This window comes from Bison bison, unplaced genomic scaffold (genome assembly GCF_000754665.1).
Source record: "Bison bison bison isolate TAMUID 2011002044 unplaced genomic scaffold, Bison_UMD1.0 scf7180017864367, whole genome shotgun sequence".
NCBI classification, from domain to species: domain Eukaryota; kingdom Metazoa; phylum Chordata; class Mammalia; order Artiodactyla; family Bovidae; genus Bison; species Bison bison.
The window spans coordinates 4,222,531-4,242,126 of record NW_011494939.1 but is presented as its reverse complement, the minus strand read 5'-3'; positions in this window follow the sequence as shown (position 1 = coordinate 4,242,126).

Here is a 19,596-nt window from a genome sequence, read left to right as displayed (position 1 = left end):
CACACACACAGTCACATGCACACACACATATGCACGTATTCATTTCTTTATTCAACACATACCAAGTGTCTACTAAGCTAAAGGCATTGAATAATGTGGGTAATAAAAAAAGGAATTATTCATAGTCCCTGTTTTTAAAGGTTCTCAGGATTTTATAGGCGATATTGCACACAGACAATGACTGCAATGCAATTCTATGTATAAAAAATACTATTTGAGCCACATAGATTTCAGTGTTTGGAAAAAGGAATGATTATATCTGCCCAGTGACACCAGGGAGAGTTTGATAGAGGAGGTGACATTTGAACTGGGACTTGAAGGATGATGGACCAGATTTAAATAGGTAGGTTTGTGGAGAGTAAAAGTATTTCAGCCAAACGGGGTAGTAAAAACAGCTGCAGAGGCTTGTGATACATTAGATGACTGAACAGAAGTTATTCATTTCACTCCCCCAAACTGCTTGGGGTGAAGCATCCTCCCTAACCCTCAGTGTCTTTGGTCTTGACCTTGTGACTTTCTTAGGCCAATGGAAGTGACATCATGATTGTGAGTACAGGCCGTAAAGGAGGTATGATAAAGTTCCTGCCAGTCCTCCTGGAGCTCCTTCCTTTTGTCTTAAGAGGAGCATGTTTCAGATAACTGCTGCTCTTTCAGCCTGGGACCGAGCATGAAGACTCATGGAAGCAGACCTGAAAGTGACCTGGCCTGAATCCAACTTGGCCCAGATGAGCCCAGCTGAGATCACACAACCTTTGGCAGACATGCATACTTGTGCATGTAAAATAAATGTCAGTTAGGAATCCCTGAGATTTTGGGGGTTGTTTGTTATGCAGCATAATCTCAGCAGAAATGTGATTAGGACAGGCCAGAAAAGACAAATTAGAAGAGAAGGTAATTGTCCAGTTTGGCTGAAGAACATGCATGCATGCCTGTGAAAGAAGAATTTTCACTTACATTGAAAATAATAGTAAAATGACCCATACTCTGTTGGATTTTGGCTGCCAAAATGGCCAGGATGATTTTATAGGGATCTTATATAGGATTTATGAAAAATCTACAAAGTTATGGATTTGGAGTAACAGCACAGACTGCCTTCTGTATTTTTCCTTCCCTCTCCACCCCTTTTGTGCCCTTTGAGCACATATCAAATGAACACCTGGTACATGGGTCTTTTCTTCAATGACTTTATAATCAGTTTAATAAGCAAGATAGATATACAAATAGGGAATACAAGGAGAGTTTTTGTAAACAAGAAAGCAGCAGGATTTAAGATAAAGAAGGACTCCGATACCATTTTAGCTTAGTAACATAAAGGATATATGCTAGCAAGAAGTTAATCATCACAGTGTGATGGATTTGATTCATTCATAAATATCCTCTCCTGCAGACAGGTGATTGCCATGGGTCCCCTACTCTTTCTACTTTTCCGTCTTCCAAGAAACATAAGTGCAAATTGCTGATGATTGACAAGCCACCTGGATGCTTAGCCCAAGGTAGAACCTTAGTGAGAGGAAACATACTGCTACAAAAGCCAAAAAAAAAAAACAAAGTGTGGAAGATAAAGGATTAAGCGAGTGGGCAGCTCTGCGGGAAGGATCATGATGGGGTGGATTTCTGGGAAAGACCTAGAGTGTAGAACTAACACTAATTTGGGGGCAGAGGATGGGTATAATAGGCTAGAGAGGCCTTTCTTTAATCTCTATTCCTTGTGGACTCAGTTTGGAAAATGTTGTCCAACTTCACTTTAAAGAGTATTTCCTCCTGGTTTTGTCGTGCTTTATGGTCAGGCCAACCCGGTAAGGCCACTGGATTATGAACTATGCCACCCTTACCTCTTACATGTAAGTCATCTGTATATCATCATGCCTAAGAGAGTGTCACCTTTCAGACTTCAGGACATGCCCTTGTATTATGTGTCTCCTTTTATGAGATGAAATTTATCCTTACTTTTCAGCTGATGAATTCTATACCATGGAGTAAATTTACAACTATAATTTCCCTCTGACCTAGTTTGTGTCTTTTGTACATCATTCTGAAATGTTTCTAGTACTGCCTCAGTCTTCAGTGAATCAACCCTTCCTCTTTCCAGGGTGGGCTGAACAAATGTAGGGTCCCTAGCTGAGTTCTGACTGAGCACTGCCCTGATCCCCACATTGTTGTGACCACAGGGATTGCAGCCATAAACAAACTCCATAGGAAGTCTTGCCACTAAAGATCTATAAAACATATTCCACCAACATTTGTTGAACACTTGCTATTTGACAGGCATTATGGTAGGCATAGCAAAGGACACAAAATTAATAAGACATGGTTTTCTCTCCCATGGGGGTTTATAATCAAGTGGAGAAACAGATAGGCACAGAGGCAACACAGGATGTGGGAAGCTGAGTGGAAGAACAAGTTTGATCATGAGCCAAATCCAGAACCACCCCTGCTCTAGGTTCCAAATTAGAATGTAGTGTAAGGGAAATCCTATTCTAGTTACATGGAAAGTCAGAAGCAGACCCAATGGAAGAGACTGATTTAAAACATTATCCTAGCAGGGTGGTCAAAGCTGAGGAACTCTATACTGGTTTGGGGAGAGAAGAACAGGCCCAATTAGATAAAAGTTCCTCTTTTTAAAGCCCCATTTCAGCGTCTTTTCTTCCTAACTTCCTAATTTTGTTTCACTTTCCAGAGGCACTGACTAGAAGACTCCTAGAACATTCTTTGCTGTGGGGTGAAGATGGTATGTGGAGAAGGCAATGGCAACCTACTCCACTACTCTTGCCTGGAAAATCCCATGGACGGAGGAGCCTGGTGGCCTGCAGTCCATGCGACTTAGCAGCAGCAGCAGCAGAAGATGGTATGATTTTAGTGGGCCTCAGATCAGAGTCAGGTGGGCTCGTATTCTAAGCAACAAAACTCCTGCACTCACAATGAACTGGCTTCCTTTTGGATTGAACAGAAGTGTAGGTAGCCAGCTCTCTCCTCCTTTGTGTAGATACTAGATTCGTTTCAGCTTCAGTGACTCTTATGGAGGATCATGGAGATCTGGTGGCAAAATACCTCTTGCTAATAGTTCATTCATTTTTTTTTTTTTTTAAGTAGTACAGGCTTGGAAGACAGGCCTGGGAACTAGGCTTATAGGCTGGGAAAACAAACAGGGATTCAGGCAGCAGCTGTTTTTAATGTGCTTAGAGACTACATATGTTCTACGTAGAGAACACATTGCATTCAGGAAGACCATAAAATATGCATGTGAGTGTAGTAAGAACATGACAGTAAAAATGATGCTGCCAATACAATGGAAACACTTTGTTATGTTGCTAAACCATGTGGCTTCTTGTCTCAGAACACGACAGCCAGGCTATACTTTCTAGAGTTGCGATTCATTGTGCTCTAATGCCACAACCTCTATTTTCCCCACATGATTAACATATAACACTAACAGTATTACTAATGGTACCCTCTAACCTCTGGGGGGAATGTCAAGCTCCCTCTACTCCCGATCTATGAAATAGTTTCAGAACAACATAGGTAAGGACAAAATCCTCAGATGCAGGCAATTTACCATACTAGCAAGGGGTAAAGTTTTGAGAAGAGAGAGTAAACAGCATCATGATTAAAAACTAAATGAGGTAAGCAATCCTTCAAACTCTCATTCAATGCACCTAAAAATTACTTTTTATTTTAATAAACTTTTACTTTGAAATGGTTTTAGTTTTACAGAGAAGCTACAGAGATAGCAGAGAATTCCCTTATACCCCTCAACCAGTTTCAGTTTTCCCTCATGTTATGATCTTACAGTATCATGTTACATTTGTCAAAAATAAAAGACTAAATTGGTGAATGACTATTAACTCTAGATTTCATCAGTTTTCCCATTAATGTCTTTTTCTGTTCCAGGATCCAGTCTAGGATACTGTGCTCCATTTATCTGTCATATTTCCTTAGTCTCCTCTGGTCTGTGACAGTTTCTCAGTCTTTCCTAGTTTTTCACCACCTTGAAAGTTTGAGGGGTATCGGCAAGGTATTTTGTAGAATGTAAAAAAAAAAAAAAAAAGCTGTGTTTTAAAATGAGGTCTGATCCTCTCTTGCTTGGTAGAAACTGCTTTCTGTCTTGGAAAGCCAGAGAGGAACCATGGTTGATTCTAGGGAAGAAAAGGGGTGGAAAAGACATAGAGGAGGACACTAGGCCTCCTTCAATTCTGGTCTTCTGCTCAGGGGATGAAGAGCACCTGAGGACCATGGGTTGCTGCTACTGCTGCTAAGTCACTACAGTTGTGTCCGACTCTGTGTGACCCCATAGATGGAAGCCCACCAGGCTCCCCCATCCCTGGGATTCTCCAGGCAAGAACACTGGAGTGGGTTGCCATTTCCTTCTCCAATGCGTGAAAGTGAAAAGTGAAAGGGAAGTTGCTCAGTCATGTCCGACTCTTAGCGACCCCATGGACTGTAGCCCACCAGGCTCATCCGTCTATGGGAGTTTCCAGGCAAGAAGAGTACTGGAGTGGGGTGCCATTGCCTTCTCCGAGGACCATGGGTGGTCCAGTATATTTGAGGGCAACTCCTGGAGTCAGTGGTCTAACCCACTACAAATCAGAATCACTTGGGGAGTTTCTAAAAATATTTAGAACTCTACCCCAGACCAAATAAATCAGAATTTCTGAAGAGGTGGTTCAGGCCTTGGTATTTTTTTTTTTTTAATTTTTATTAGGATATAGTTGATTTACAGTGCTGTGTTAGTTTCATGTGTACAGAAAAGTGGATTTGTCATAATATACATACATCCTCTCTTCTCAAGATTCTTTTCCCACATAGGCCATTACAGAGTATTGAGAAGAGTTCCCTGTGCTATACAGTTCAGTTTAGTTCAGTTTAGTTCAGTCGTGTCCAACTCTTTGCGACCCCATGAATCGCAGCACGCCAGGCCTCCCTGTCCATCACCAACTCCCGGAGTTCACTCAGACTCACGTCCATTGAGTCAGTGAGATGGCCATGCAGCCATCTCATCCTCTGTCGTCCTCTTCTCCTCCTGCCCCCAACCCCTCCCAGCTATACAGTAGGTCCTTATTAGTTATTATTTTATATATAGTAGTGTGTGTCAATTCCAGTCTTCTAATTGACCCCTCACTGCCTCTTACCCCCTGATAATCATAAGCTTATTTTCTACATCTGTAACTCTATTTGTTTTGCAGATAAGTTCATTTGTAACCTTTTAAAAGATTCTACATATAAGTGATATCACATATTTGTATTTCTCTGCCTGACTTACTTCATTCAGTATGACCATCTCTAGGTCCATCTATGTTACTGCAAATAGCATTATTTTGTCCTTTTTATAGTAGAGCAATATTCCATTGTATATATGTATCACATCTTCTTTATCCATTCCTCTGTTGTAGGACATTTATGTTGCTTCCACGTCCTGGCTATTATAAATAGTGCTGCAGTGAAAACTGGGATGCATGTACTTTTTCAGATTATCATTTTCTTTGGATACATGCCCAGGAGTGGGATTGCTGGATCATATGGTAGCTCTATTATTTTTGTTTTTGTTTTTTTAAGGAACTTCCATATTGTTCTTTATAGGGGCTGTATCAGTTTACATTCCTACCAACAGGGCAGGAGGGTTCCAGGCCTGGTTATTTTTCAACAGTACACCAGGTGATTCTAATGCATATCCAGGATGGAGAACAGCAGACTTAGCTAGTAATAAAGAATATAATTGCCTAAGTATCCTAGATATAGCCATGGAAATGAAATAGGCCACAGGCATGAAGCTGGTCAAGGATTTGGGATCCTGTAAAAGTGTCTTTTGGAGAAGGCAATGGCACCCCATTCCAGTACTCTTGCCTGGAAAATCCCATGGATGGAGGAGCCTCGTAGGCTGCAGTCCTTGGGGTCGCTAAGAGTCAGACACAACTGAGCGGCTTCACTTTCACTTTTCACTTTAATGTATTGGAGAAGGAAATGGCAACCCACTCCAGTGTTCTTGCCTGGAGAATCCCAGGGACGGGGGAGTCTGGTGGGCTGCCATCTGTGGGGTCACACATAGTCGGACACGACTGAAGTGAATTAGCAGCAGCAGCAGCAGCAAAAGTGTCTTTATCACAGATTTAACTGACAGTATTATTCTATTTACTTACTTTTCTTAATTAGCTTGACAACTAAATGTCGAGCAGTGAGTTTGTTGCCATAATCATCAATCTGATGTGAGGCTAAAACAAAAGAGGTTAGGAATCCTGTTCCTTGTTGAATATGCTACTTTTAGTTGTCCAGTAACCAGAGCTGACCATTTGGAGATGCAATCTATTGCTCAGGTAAAAACACTGAACTGGGAAACTAGATTTTGGTCTTAGGGCTTTAAAAGTCATTTGACCACTGTCTAGTCAAGTCATTAAATTTCTCTAAAACTTAGAGCACTCACCAGAAGAATGAAAGATGTGAATTAGGTCACCACTTAGGTCTCATCTGGCTGTAAAATCCTATGTTTCTTATATGTCCCAGTTTGTCACTGACTAAATGTTCCTCGTTAAGTGAGCCACTTAATCTTGCTAGGCTTCATTCCTACCTGGTAAGTGGGAATATGGATACCTCACTCCAGGGTTGTTGTGGGCACAAATTGAGATCATTTTTTTCTGAAGTACTGTACAATTCTAGCTGTAATGTTTTCTGAAAAGGTGGGTGATTCTTCCCTTTCTTGGGGATCCTTTTATCACCACTGTGTATATTTCCCATACCACATAAGTGCCTCCCAAGTACTTAATATTTGTGGATTGAGTAAATGGCACAATTTGATTATAAAACTTTAGTCAACATAGCAGTAATATGGCTTCCAATTAAATTCACCTGAGAAGCTTTAAAAATCATGACTCTCCCTTTGCCCTCCAGAACTATCAAATGAGAATCCCTAGATGGGATCCAGTGTTAAGTTTGTTTGCTTGTTTGTTTTGGGGATCTCCAGGTGACACCAACCTGCAGCCAAAGTTGAGAACCACCGCTTGCAAGGGCTGGTTTTTCTTGCTCAGCAAGTTGAATAGATGATGGCTCAAATATTAAAGATTGTCCAATTCTTGAAGAACATGGGCTGTGCCTTTCTTTCTTTCTCTATTTACTGTAACAATTAGCACAGGTACATGGCCTGAACTCAACACAAACTTGTTGAATTGGATGTAATTTTGAAAAATTCCCAGGTCACCATTTCCTCCCTCAGCTGTTTCACTCACTATGTGATATGATGTGAAAAGCAAGGGAATCTAAGATTATAATCCCCTTGATTGTATTCTTAGTACAACACAGATTCATTAAAAAAAAAAAAAGATTCTTACAATTTAATGAACTTAGTTTGAAAAAGGATTCCTCCCTCATTTCATTCCCACTTTGCATCTTCTTGTTAGGCTCCATAGTCCTGCAGCTGACTGAAGCCTGGGAATGGGGAGCAAGGTAAGCGTCAGCTGACGGTGGTGGCATTTTCAGAGCTGGAGTTACTGGGATGGCCCAGGGCATGTCACTGCTTCCATGCTTTTCATCAACTGACCAAAAGGTACCTGATTTGATCTCCTTAGGTTCCCAATACTTTATCTATTTTCATATGAAAAACATATATTTAGAAAGAGTCTGTGATGCTCCTCTTATTATTAATACAGGTGCTTACTTAGTTCCAGATAAATACAGACACCCTCCTTTTTTGAATGTGTTGTAGCTTTATATGAAGCTAATGGAGCAAGGCAATGCTCAAACGTCAAATTAAACTGCACAGCTCTGTAATCACTCAGACTGACATGGCATAAAAGGATAATTAGTAGTTCATTACATGGAACATTGTTTGTTCAGCTAAATTGATTTCTCAGCTGCCCATGTTTTCTGTTTACTTAGTAAGCGCTCCACTGCACATTTTTATTTGAGAGCTAGGAAATCCCTTTCCCTGAACTTTTTTTTTTTCCTCAATCAGTGAAGTTTTAAAATATAATTTGCTTGAGCTTGGTGAACCTCTGAATGACATACAGGTGTACGGTAACAATCACGAGTGTGGATTGATGCACGGAACGTAAAACTGGCTGTGGTTAGAAATCTGGGAAACTCTTCCAAAGGCCGGGATATACCTCGTGGCTTTGTACTTGGAAATGCTTTTGTGGCTGTTTGCTTTTCAACTTAAGAGTGAACTTCCCTCTCAGAAAAGGAGGGAGTGAGAAAGAAATTGGAATAAATACCTAATCCCTTGCTGTTCAAAGTGGAAATTTTCCAACAAAGTTTTCTTAAACACTTCATGTTGTCTGTTAATGCCAAGATAAAGAAAACAGTGGCTGTTTTAGGATTTCCCATATCTCTGCTCACCAACAGCAGGGTTTAGAAGAAAAGACCAGATGCTGACTTCAAAACTTTCTAAATTTTCTTTCTTTCTAAACTTTCTTATAATCATAACATGAATTTTCTAGGTTGGTGTACCATAGCTATCCATAGAATGTTCCCCTAGGCTGTTTCCACTTCTTTCTGGGGTGTGAACTAGCCACATAGATTTTATTGGTCAAATATAGGCATTCAGATGTGGGGTCTTTGACCCCATCAGCATCTGCCTTCTAGTGCGTAGCTCACCCAGGGTTTTACCATTGGCTTGCTCAGCTCTGCTTGATCAATAGGTTAATGCATTGACCTAAATGGCACCTTGGTCTTGTGACAGTCACAAAGAAGAGAGACATCAGTTCTGCAGCAAGTTCAGCTTTGGGCACACAACGAAATATAAATATGGGTAAGGGGTCAGGCTGGTAGTTCTGCCACAAAAATTCTCAACATTAATTAGGTTTTGCTAGTCCTTGGAGGAAGTTAGAAATCTGCTGTTTGAAATTGAATATTTACATTGTCTGTATTAAGTGGAGAAGGTGGGTCCACGTGAAGAGAAGGGAAGACTTTTGAGGTTGGGCAAAGAAAAGCTTAGTGGCTCAACTTGATTAAGAATTCTTTCAAAATACATGTGTGTAGCTTGGGTTCACACTAGTGGAACTAAAGACTGTATTAAATTCCACCCCAACAAATTCTGAGTTTCTTTCCTTGGCCCATTAGAAGGCTCCTATAACACAAATACAACATACTGGTCAGGCATTTCTCAGTTACTGATATTAACTTAGAAGAAATAGAACCTGCAGGAATGAAATCTGTAGATAATCCCAGAGGCTCACCAGTGCTTTTTGATTTAATCTCTCTAGCAACGTTATTTAATGCTAGACCCAGAGTTGAAGGTATACTCAGAAGAAGAGAATCAAGACTTTTGAATAGAGTATGGACATATACTGGGCAGGCCAATCTCCTATAGGATTTGAATGTGAAGACCAGCCAGAGAGATCTGTGATTACCTGTTTGTATTGGGACCTTGCTCAGGTTAAAACAATGATAGTTAATAAGTGTTCCTGCCATGAACTGAAGCCTACTGTGTGTCTGGCACTAGGCTGCATGTTTTATGTCTGCAGTTGTGGTCCCTTCCCTCCCAACTCTAATAGCAAGTTTCCTTCTCTTCTTTGGCTATTCCCAGTACTCTAGGTTAAAGCAACGGGGTGATGACCAACATAAGACTGTCCTTTATTCCAGAGCACTACTTGCCTCCTGCGTCTGCCTGGAGGCTTGCTCACCTGTACTATATTCTTTATGTGCTGCAACTCTCCTGGGTTCTCTTGGACAGGGCTTGGACCTTCTGGCTCCCTTTTGTCATCCCCTATCTAATTTCTCCTGTTATTGTCTTCCTTGAATTTTGACAATTGGATCTAAATTGCTGGTACCCCATCCTCCAAAGCACATTGCTACTGTGGGAATGTGGATTCAAACATAGCCCAATTCCTAAGCTGTTGCCTATAAAGGCAGAATGTAAGTAATCCTCCCCAACTTGCTCTTGCAGTGTTTTATCAATGTTCTGCTGTCAAGACTAATTATGTGGAGGTCTTGTTACAACTCCTGGGTTCCTGTTTTCACTAACTCCCCTTGGCTGGCAAAGAGACCTGTAAACAGCTTCTCTAAGGGCGAATCTGGGTCCCATATACCTCTCTCCTCAATCACACACTCTCCTCAGCCCTTTTACATTGGCCCAGGATACAGGGTTAAGATTCTTCCCAGGTGGCCCTCCCTCTGTGCCCTGGAACAATGCCTGCCATGTAACAGATGCTCAATAAATACGTGTTGAATAAATAAAATCCAGCCACTTGTCTAGATTGCTGAAGGGTCCTAATTTTAACGCTTATTCTGCCTTTGTCTTGAGGCTGGGATCCTGCCTTACTCGATCAGGACCTCTGCCTGCTTTATAGGTCTCCATCTGCTATCACTTTTGGAGCTGCTTTCTCTAGCTTATTTTTCTGTGCCCTGTCTTGCTCTGTGTGGCTAAGAGGAGTATGATATCTCACTCTTCAGTTTACAAAGTTGAGTTACAACAGCTTCGCCCTCCAGTCTCTCATTTAAATGTCTTGCCTTTCATCTGTGCTCCAAACTGCTGATTATCTGAACGTTTGCTCTTATCATTGCTTCTCACACATAGATAGGTTTTGTCAAGGTCTTGCTCTCACCTTGATATTGGCCTGAGCCACTAGATCTTGCTTCATATTCCTCAGGAAGAAGCAGTTGAAAGCTAAACCTCAACAGAGCCTGAAGAAGGGAGGTTGACTTTTCATCTCAAGCACAGTTGCCATTGCGGTCATCTGCCAAGGATGTTTGCTGCCACTCTCTGAGGCATTAGTGAATTAGGAAGTATGTTGGTTCCCTTGACCCTTCCTGGTGAAGACCAATAGCTAAATGCATTGAGGTCTATTAAGCTACAAAAGGTAGCTTAAGGTAAGGGAGAAAAGGAAAGATACACCCATTTGAATTCACAGTTCCAAAGAATAGCAAGGGGGATAAGAAAGCCTTTCTCAGTGATCAATGCAAAGAAATAGAGGAAACAATAGCATGGGAAAGAGTAGAGATCTCTTCAAGAAAATTAGAGATACCAAGGGAACATTTCATGCAAAGATGGGCACAATAAAGGACAGAAATGGCATGGACCTAACAAAAGCAGAAGATATTAAGAGGAGGTGGCAAGAATACACAGAAGAAGTGTACAAAAAAGGTCTTCATGACTAAGATAACCATGATGGTGTGATCACTCACCTTAAGCCAGACATCCTGGAATGTGAAGTCAAGCGGGCCTTAGGAAGCATCACTAAGAACAAAGCTAGTGGAGGTGATGGAATTCCAGTTGAGCTATTTCAAGTCCTAAAAGATGATGCTGTGAAAGGGCTGCACCCAGTATGCCAGCAAATTGGAAGACTCAGGAGAGGCCACAGGACTGGAAAGGGCAGTTTTCATTCCAATCCCAGAGAAAGGCAATGCCAAAGAATGTTCAATCTATCACACAATTGCACTCATCTCACACACTAGCAAAATAATGCTCAAAATTCTTCAAGCCAGGCTTCAACAGTATATGAACTGTGAACTTCCAGATGTTCAGGCTAGATTTAGAAAAGGCAGAGGAACCAGAGGTCAAATGGCCAACACCTATTGGATCATCAAAAAAGCAAGAGAGTTCAAGAAAAACATTTACTTTTGCTTTATTGATTATGCCAAAGCCTTGACTATGTGGATCACAACAAACTGTGGAAAATACTTAAAGAGATGGGAATACCAGACCACTTTACCTGCCTCTTGAGAAATCTATAGGCAGGTCAAGAAGCAACACTTAGAACTGGACATGGAACAACAGACTGGTTCCAAATTGGGAAAGGAGTATGTCAAGGCTGTATATTGTCATCCTGATTATTTAACTTATATGCAAAGTACATCATGTGAAATGCTGGGCTGGAGGAAGCACAAGCTGGAATCAAGATTGCTGGGAGAAATATCAATAACCTCAGATATGCAGATGACGCCATCCTTATGGCAGAAAGTGAAGAAGAACTAAAGAGCCTCTTGATGAAAGTGAAAGAGGAGAGTGAAAAAGCTGACTTAAAGCTCAATATTCAGAAAACTAAGCTCATGGCATCCAGTCCCATCACTTCATGGCAAATAGATGGGGGAACAATGGAAACAGTGAAAGACTTTATTTTTGGGGGCTCCAAAATCACTGCAGATGGTGACTGCAGCCATGAAATTAAAAGACACTTGGTTCTTGGGAGAAAAACTATGAGCAACTTAGACAGCATATTAAAAAGCAGAGATATTACTTTGCCAACAAAGGTTTGTCTAGTCAAAGCTATGGTTTTTCCAGTAGTCATGTATGGATGTGAGAGTTGGACTATAAAGAAAGCTGAGAATTGATGCTTTTGAACTGTGGTGTTGGAGAAGACTCTTGAGTCCCTTGGACTGCAAGGAAATCTAACCAGTTGATCCTAAAGGAAATCAATCCTGAATATTCATTGGAATGACTGATGCTGAAACTGAAGCTCCAATACTTTGGCCATCTGTTGCAAAGACCTGACTCACTGGAAAAGACCCTGATGCTGGGAAAGATTGAAGGAGGGAGGAGAAGAGGATGACAGAGGATGAGATGGTTGGATGGCACCACTGAGTCAATGGACATGAGTTTGAGCAAGCTCCAGGGCTTGGTGATGGGCAGGGAAGCCTGGTGTGCTGCAGTCCATGGCGTTGCAAAGAGGCAGACACGACTGAGCGACTGAACTGAACTGAAGCTAGAAAATCTGATTGTGATGCAAACCAAGGAAAGCAAAATTTACGAGATTCCCAGCTTGAGACAGTCTAGAACTGATATAGGAAAAGAAGTGTCATAGAAGCCTCCTAATTAAAAAGGAAATGCCACTCTGATGTCCTAACTATTGTTTGTTTTTTTGATAGTAGGTGTGAGTGCAATAGTGTGAATAATTTGTATATAAATATACTTCAATTACTGGTTTATAGATGATGTATATGAAATGTAGGTGATATTTATATTTTACTTTAATGAAACGTTATAAAATGAGTAATATTCATTCAAGAACCTAGAATAACTCCTTTGGATTTACTTGGATGATTAGGCCAGGAACATATTTTATTTATATATATAAAAATGTCTCTCATCTCTCTGAAAGAACAAAGTGCTAGTTCTGCAGCATTTCAATCTGTCAAGCAAATATATATGAGCACGTTTTTCTTTTGAAAGGCATATTATTATGTAACCAAAAAATCAAAATGAGCTCTTCTAAGTGACTTACATCTGTCAAATAAATAAAATTTGATCCCATATATATATCACGTGTTAAACAAATCCATCGTGGGGACAAACTAACTCGGTTATGTAATGCTTTTAAGGACAGAAAATTAGAATAGGTGTTTATATCATAAAACTTGTTTGAAAAGAAATATATTCCATAAGACAGATAATTCGTACTTAATTTACTCATTCTGCTATTGATGGGCATATAAGATTATGTGATTATAAACAATGTTTATATTTGTATCCACGTGGAAATATCCCTATAAATTTAATCACTATTCTATTTTCTAGTCTTTTATTTAAATGGAATTAAATAGTTTTCTTTTTAGTCTGGTGGCTTCTACTCTGTATATTACTGTAAGATTCATCCATGTTGTTGTTTGTATCAACACTTCAAGCCCTTTTATTGCTGAGTATATATATCAATATTATAGGATATATCACAATTTATTTTCCATTCACCTGTTTCTGGATATTTAAGCTGTTTTCAAATGACTTGGTTATTCAAATTGCGTGTCTGCATGCTTTTACTTCTATTGGATACCTAAGCATGAAAGGGCCAGATTATATACTAGGTTTATGTTGAACTTTTAAAGAAAAAAGTCAAATGGTTTTCCAAAGTGGTTGTAACATTTTACATTCCCACAGTGATAGTTCCTTTTGAACCACATCCTCTCTAGCACTCTGCCAAGTCTCAATTATTTTGGTGGATATGTACTGGTATCACATTGTCATTTTAACTTGCATTTCTCTAATGACTAATGATGTTGAACATCCTCTCAGGTGCTTGTTTTCCATATACATATCTTTTTTGGTGATGTGTCTGTTTGAATCTTTTGCCCATTGTTTTATTCAGTGGTTTGTATTGAGTTACAAGAATTTTTTTAATATATTCTAGGTACAAGTCTTCTATCAGATATATGTTCTGCAAATATTTCTTCTATTCTGTTGGCTTGTTTTCGCTTCCTCTTCCTTCTTTAATTGTATTTTATGAAGAGCAAAAGTTTTAAATTTTGATTAAATTCATTTTACTGATTTTTTTTTTTAAATAATTTGTGCTTTTGTGTTATAGCTAAGAAGTCTTTGCCAAATCCAAGATTACTTGCTTTGAAGGTAGAGCGTTTTGATTAAGAATCGAGTATTCTCTACAAATTGAAGTCCAGAAAATAAATTCACCCCTAGTGCTTCTAGAAAGGAAAACAGCCTTGCCAAACCTTGATTTTTATTCCAGTGAGACACACATCAGACTTCTAATCTATGGAACTTTAAATTTGTGTGGTTTTAAGCACAAAATTTGTGGTAGTTTGTTACAATGGCAACAGAAAACTAAAGCAGCATAGTTATTCTAATTTTAGTTTCTGATTTTCCTTACTAGTATGCAGAAATAAGATTAGTTTTATTTATTGGCCTTGTAGCCTTCAACAGTGCTAAGTCTTTTTCACCTTCCATAGAATTTTCTATATAGATTATCAGGCGATTTTGTATGAATAAAAACATTTTTTTTTTACTTCTTTCCAATCTGTATGCTTTTTATTTATTTTTCTTGCTTTATTGTACTGGTTAAAACCTCTAGTACAATGCTTATTGGAAGTAGTAATAGTGAACATCTTTATTTTGTTCCTGATCTTAGAGGGAAAGCATTCAGTCTCTCACTATTAAATATGATGTTAGTTGTAGATTTTTCATAGATGCCAAGAACCTACTATATAGCACATGGAACTCTGCTCAGTGTTATATGGCAGCCTGGAGGGGAGAGCAATTTGGGAGAGAATGGATACATGTATATGTAGGGCTGAGTCCCTTTGCTGTTCACCTGAAAGCTCAGTGGTAGAGAATCTGCCTGCCAACACAGGAGACATGGGTTCAATTCCTGGGTCAGGAAGATCCCCTGGAGAAGGAAATGGCAACCCACCCCAGTATTCTTGCCTGAAAAATGCCATGGACAGAGGAGCCTCTGTCCATGGGCTACAGTTCATGGGCTTGCAAGAGTCAGACATGAATTAGTGACTAAACAACAATTGGCTATATCCCAATACAAAATGAAAAGCTTAAAAAAATTATCAATTTGAGAAATTTCCTTCTATTTTACATTTATTGAGTTTTTATTAGAAATGGATTTTGGATCTTGTCTTTTTTTTTTTTTTTTTGCATTTTTGAGATGATCATGTGTTCTTTTATAGACTTGGCGACTGAACAATAAAATGATGAAGTACACTGACATGAAATGGTAAACTAATCTTGTATTTCTGGAATAAACCACATTTGGCCATAATATGTTATACCTTTTATTTATCATTGGGTTCAATGTGTTAAGTTTTATAAAGAATTATTGCATTTTATTACTGAGGGGGCTTCCCTGATGACTTAGAGATGCTGGTTTTTGTCAGGTTTTGATAACAAGGCAATGCTAACCTCATAGACTGAGTTGGGAGGTATTATCCCCTTCTAAACTTTCTGAAAAAGTTTGTGTAGAATTGATATTACCTCTTATTTAAATGTTTAGTAGAATTCACCAGTGGAGACTTCTGTGGTTGGAGTTTTCTTTGTAAGAAGGCTTTAAACAAATTTAATCATTTAATAAATTTAAGCCTACTCAAATTGTGTTGCAGTCCATGGGGTCACAAAGAGTTGGACACAACTGAGCGACTGAACTGAACTAATATTGTCTATTTCTTCTTGAGTGGACTCTGATAGTTTGTTTTTTAAGCAATTTTCCCATTTCATCAAAGTTGTAGAATTTGTTGACATAAAATATTTATAGCATTCCCTTCTATTACTTTATCATCTATAAGATCTATAGTTATATCATATCTCACATTCTTCTTATTAGAAATTTGTGTCTTTTTCTTTCTCTCTTGATCAGTCTGACTAGACTGTTATCAGTTTCATTGCTATTTCAAAATAATCACCTTTTTGCTTCATTGATTTTTTTTTCTGTTTTTAATTAATTTATGCTCTTTTAAAACTATTTCTTTTCTTTTGTCCACTTTGGGTTTAATTTGCTCTTTTTCTCATCTTGTAACGTGGAAACTGAAATCACTGTTTTGAAACCTTTCTACTTTTCTAATATGTGTTTTAATGCTATAACATTTCTTCTAAGTACTGCTTTGAGCAAGCAACATGCAACATGAGTCTGAGCAAGCTCTGGGAGTTGGTGACGGACAGGAAGCCTGGTGTGCTGCCTGACCTGCCCATGGGGTCGCAAAGAGGTGGATATGACTGAGCAACTGATCTGACTGACTGAAGTACTGCTTTAGTAGGGCTTCCCTGGTGGCTCAGATGGTAAAGAGTCCGCCTGTAATGCAGGAGACCCAGATTCAATCCCTGGGTCAGGAGAGGAGAATGGCTACTCACTCCAGTGTTCTTGCTTGGAGAGAATGAACAGAGGAGCCTGGTGAGCTACAGTCATTGGAGTTACCAAGAGTCAGATAGGCCTGAACAACTAAGCATGCATGCACTGCTTTAGCAGCATAACCCAAATTTTGATATGGCATGTTTTATTTTATTCAGTTTAAGGCACATTCTAATTTCCCCTTTGATTTATTTTCAGATCCACTGATTACTCGGAAGTATACTATTCAGGTTTCAAATTTTTGATTTTCTACTTATGTTGTTGATTTTTAATTAAACACCATTTTAGAGAACATACTTATATGTTTTGAACCTTTTAAAATCTATTGATACCTGCTTTGTAGCTCAGAATATGATCCATCTTGGTAAATGTTCTACATGCCCTTGAAAAAAAATATAGTCCATTGTCACTGGTGGGAGTATTCTGCAAATATTAATTAGGTCAAGTTGGTTGATACTGTTTTATTTTATTTTTTAAATTTATTTATTTTAATTGGAGGCTAATTACTTTACAATATTGTTGTGGGTTTTGCAAACATTGACATGAATCAGCAATGGGTATACATGTGTTCCCCATCCTGAACCCCCCTCCCACCTCCCTCCCCATCCCATCCCTCATGGTCATCCCAATGCATCAGCCCTGAGCACCTTGTGTCATGCATCGAACCTGGACTGGCAATCTGTTTCACATATGATAATATACATGTTTCAATGCGATTCTCTCAGATCATCCCACCCTCACCTTCTCCCACAGAGCCCCAAAGACTGTTCTATACGTCTGTGTCTCTTTTGCTGTCTCGCATATAGGGTCATTGTTACCATCTTTCTAAATTCCATATATATGCATTAGTATACTCATTGGAAAAGACTCTGATGCTGGGAGGGATAGAGGGCAGGAGGAGAAGGGGACGACAGAGGATGAGATGGCTGGATGGTATCACTGACTCAATGGACGTGAGTCTGAGTGAACTCCGGGAGTTGGTGATGGACAGGGAGGCCTGGCTGCGGCAATTCATGGGGTCGCAGAGTCGGACGCGACTGAGCGACTGAACTGAACTGAACTGACTGATACTGTATTGGTGTTTTTCTTTCTGACTTATTTCACTCTGTATAATAGGCTCCAATTTATCCACCTCATTAGAACTGATTCAAATGTATTTTTTTTAATGGCTGAGTAATATTCCATTGTGTATATTTTCTTATCCATTCATCTGCTGATGGACATCTAGGTTGCTTCCATGTCCTTCCTGGCTATTATAAACAGTGCTACAATGAACACTGGGGTACACGTGTCTCTTTCGATTCTGGTTTCCTCGTGTGTATGCCCAGCAGTGGGATTGCTGGGTCGTATGGCAGTTCTATTTCCAGTTTTTTAAGGAATCTCCACACTGTTCTCCATAGTGGCTTGTACTAGTTTGCATTCCCACCAACAGTGTAAGAGGGTTCCCTTTTCTCCACACTCTCTCCAGCATTTATTGTTTGTAGACTTTTGGATAGCAGCCATTCTGACTGGCGTGAGATGGTACCTCATTGTGGTTTTGATTTACATTTCTCTGATAATGAGTGATGTTGAGCATCTTTTCATGTGTTTGTTAGCCATCTGTATGTCTTCTTTGGAGAAATGTTTGTTTAGTTCTTTGGTCCATGTTTTTATTGGGTCATTTATCTTTTGGAATTAAACTGCAGAAGTTTCTTGTATATTTTTGAGATTAATTCTTTGTCAGTTGCTTCGTTTGTTATTATTTTCTCCCATTCTGAAGGCTGTATTTTCACCTTGTTTATAGTTTCCTTTGTTGTGCAAAAGCTTTTAAGTTCAATTAGGTCCCATTTGTTTATTTTTGCTTTTATTTCCAATATTCTGGGAGGTGGGTCATAGAGGATCCTGCTGTGATTTATGTCAGAGAGAGTTTTGCCTACATTTTCCTCTAGGAGTTTTATAGTTTCTGGTCTTACGTTTAGATCTTTAATCCATTTTGAGTTTATTTTCGTATATGGTGTTAGAAAGTGTTCTAGTTTCATTCTTTTACAAGTGGTTGACCAGTTTTCCCAGCACCACTTGTTAAAGAGATTGTCTTTTCTCCATTGTATATTCTTGCCTCCTTTGTCAAAGATAAGGTGTCCATAGGTGCATGGATTTATTTCTGAGCTTTCTATTTTGTTCCATTGATCTATATTTCTGTCTTTGTACCAGTAGTGTCTTGATGACTGTAGCTTTGTAGTATAGCCTGAAGTCAAGCAGGTTGATTCCTCAAGTTCCATTCTTCTTTCTCAAGATTGCTTTCTCCATTTGAGGTTTTTTATATTTCCATACAAATTGTGAAATTATTTGTTCTAGTTCTGTGAAAATTACCGTTGGTAGCTTGATATGGATTGCATTGAATCTATAGATTGCTTTAGGTAGTATACTCATTTTCACTATATTGATTCTTCCAATCCATGAACATGGTATATTTCTTCATCTATTTGTGTCTTCTTTGATTTCTTTCATCAGTGTTTTATAGTTTTCTATATATAGGTCTTTTTATTTTAGGTATATTTATTCCTAAGTATTTTATTCTTTTCGTTGCAATGGTGAATGGGATTGTTTCCTTAATTTCTCTTTCTGTTTTCTCATTGTTAGTGTATAGGAATGCAAGGGATTTCTGTGTGTTAATTTTATATCCTGCAATGTTACTATATTCATTGATTAGCTCTAGTAATTTTCTAGTAGAGTCTTTAAGGTTTTCTGTGTAGAGGATCATGTCATCTGCAAACAGTGAGAGTTTTACTTCTTTTCCAATTTGGATTCCTTTTATTTCTTTTTCTTCTCTGATTGCTGTGGCCAAAACTTCCAAAACTATGTTGAATAGTCGTGGCAAGAGTGGACACTCTTGTCTTGTTCCTGACTTTAGGGGAAATGCTTTCAATTTTTCACCATTGAGGATAATGTTTACTGTGGGTTTGTCATATATAGCTTTTATTATGTTGAGATATGTTCCTTCTATTCCTGCTTTCTGGAGGGTTTTTATCATAAATGGATATTGAATTTTGTCAAAGGCTTTCTCTGCATCTATTGAGATAATCATATGGTTTTTATCTTTCAATTTGTTAATGTGGTGTAT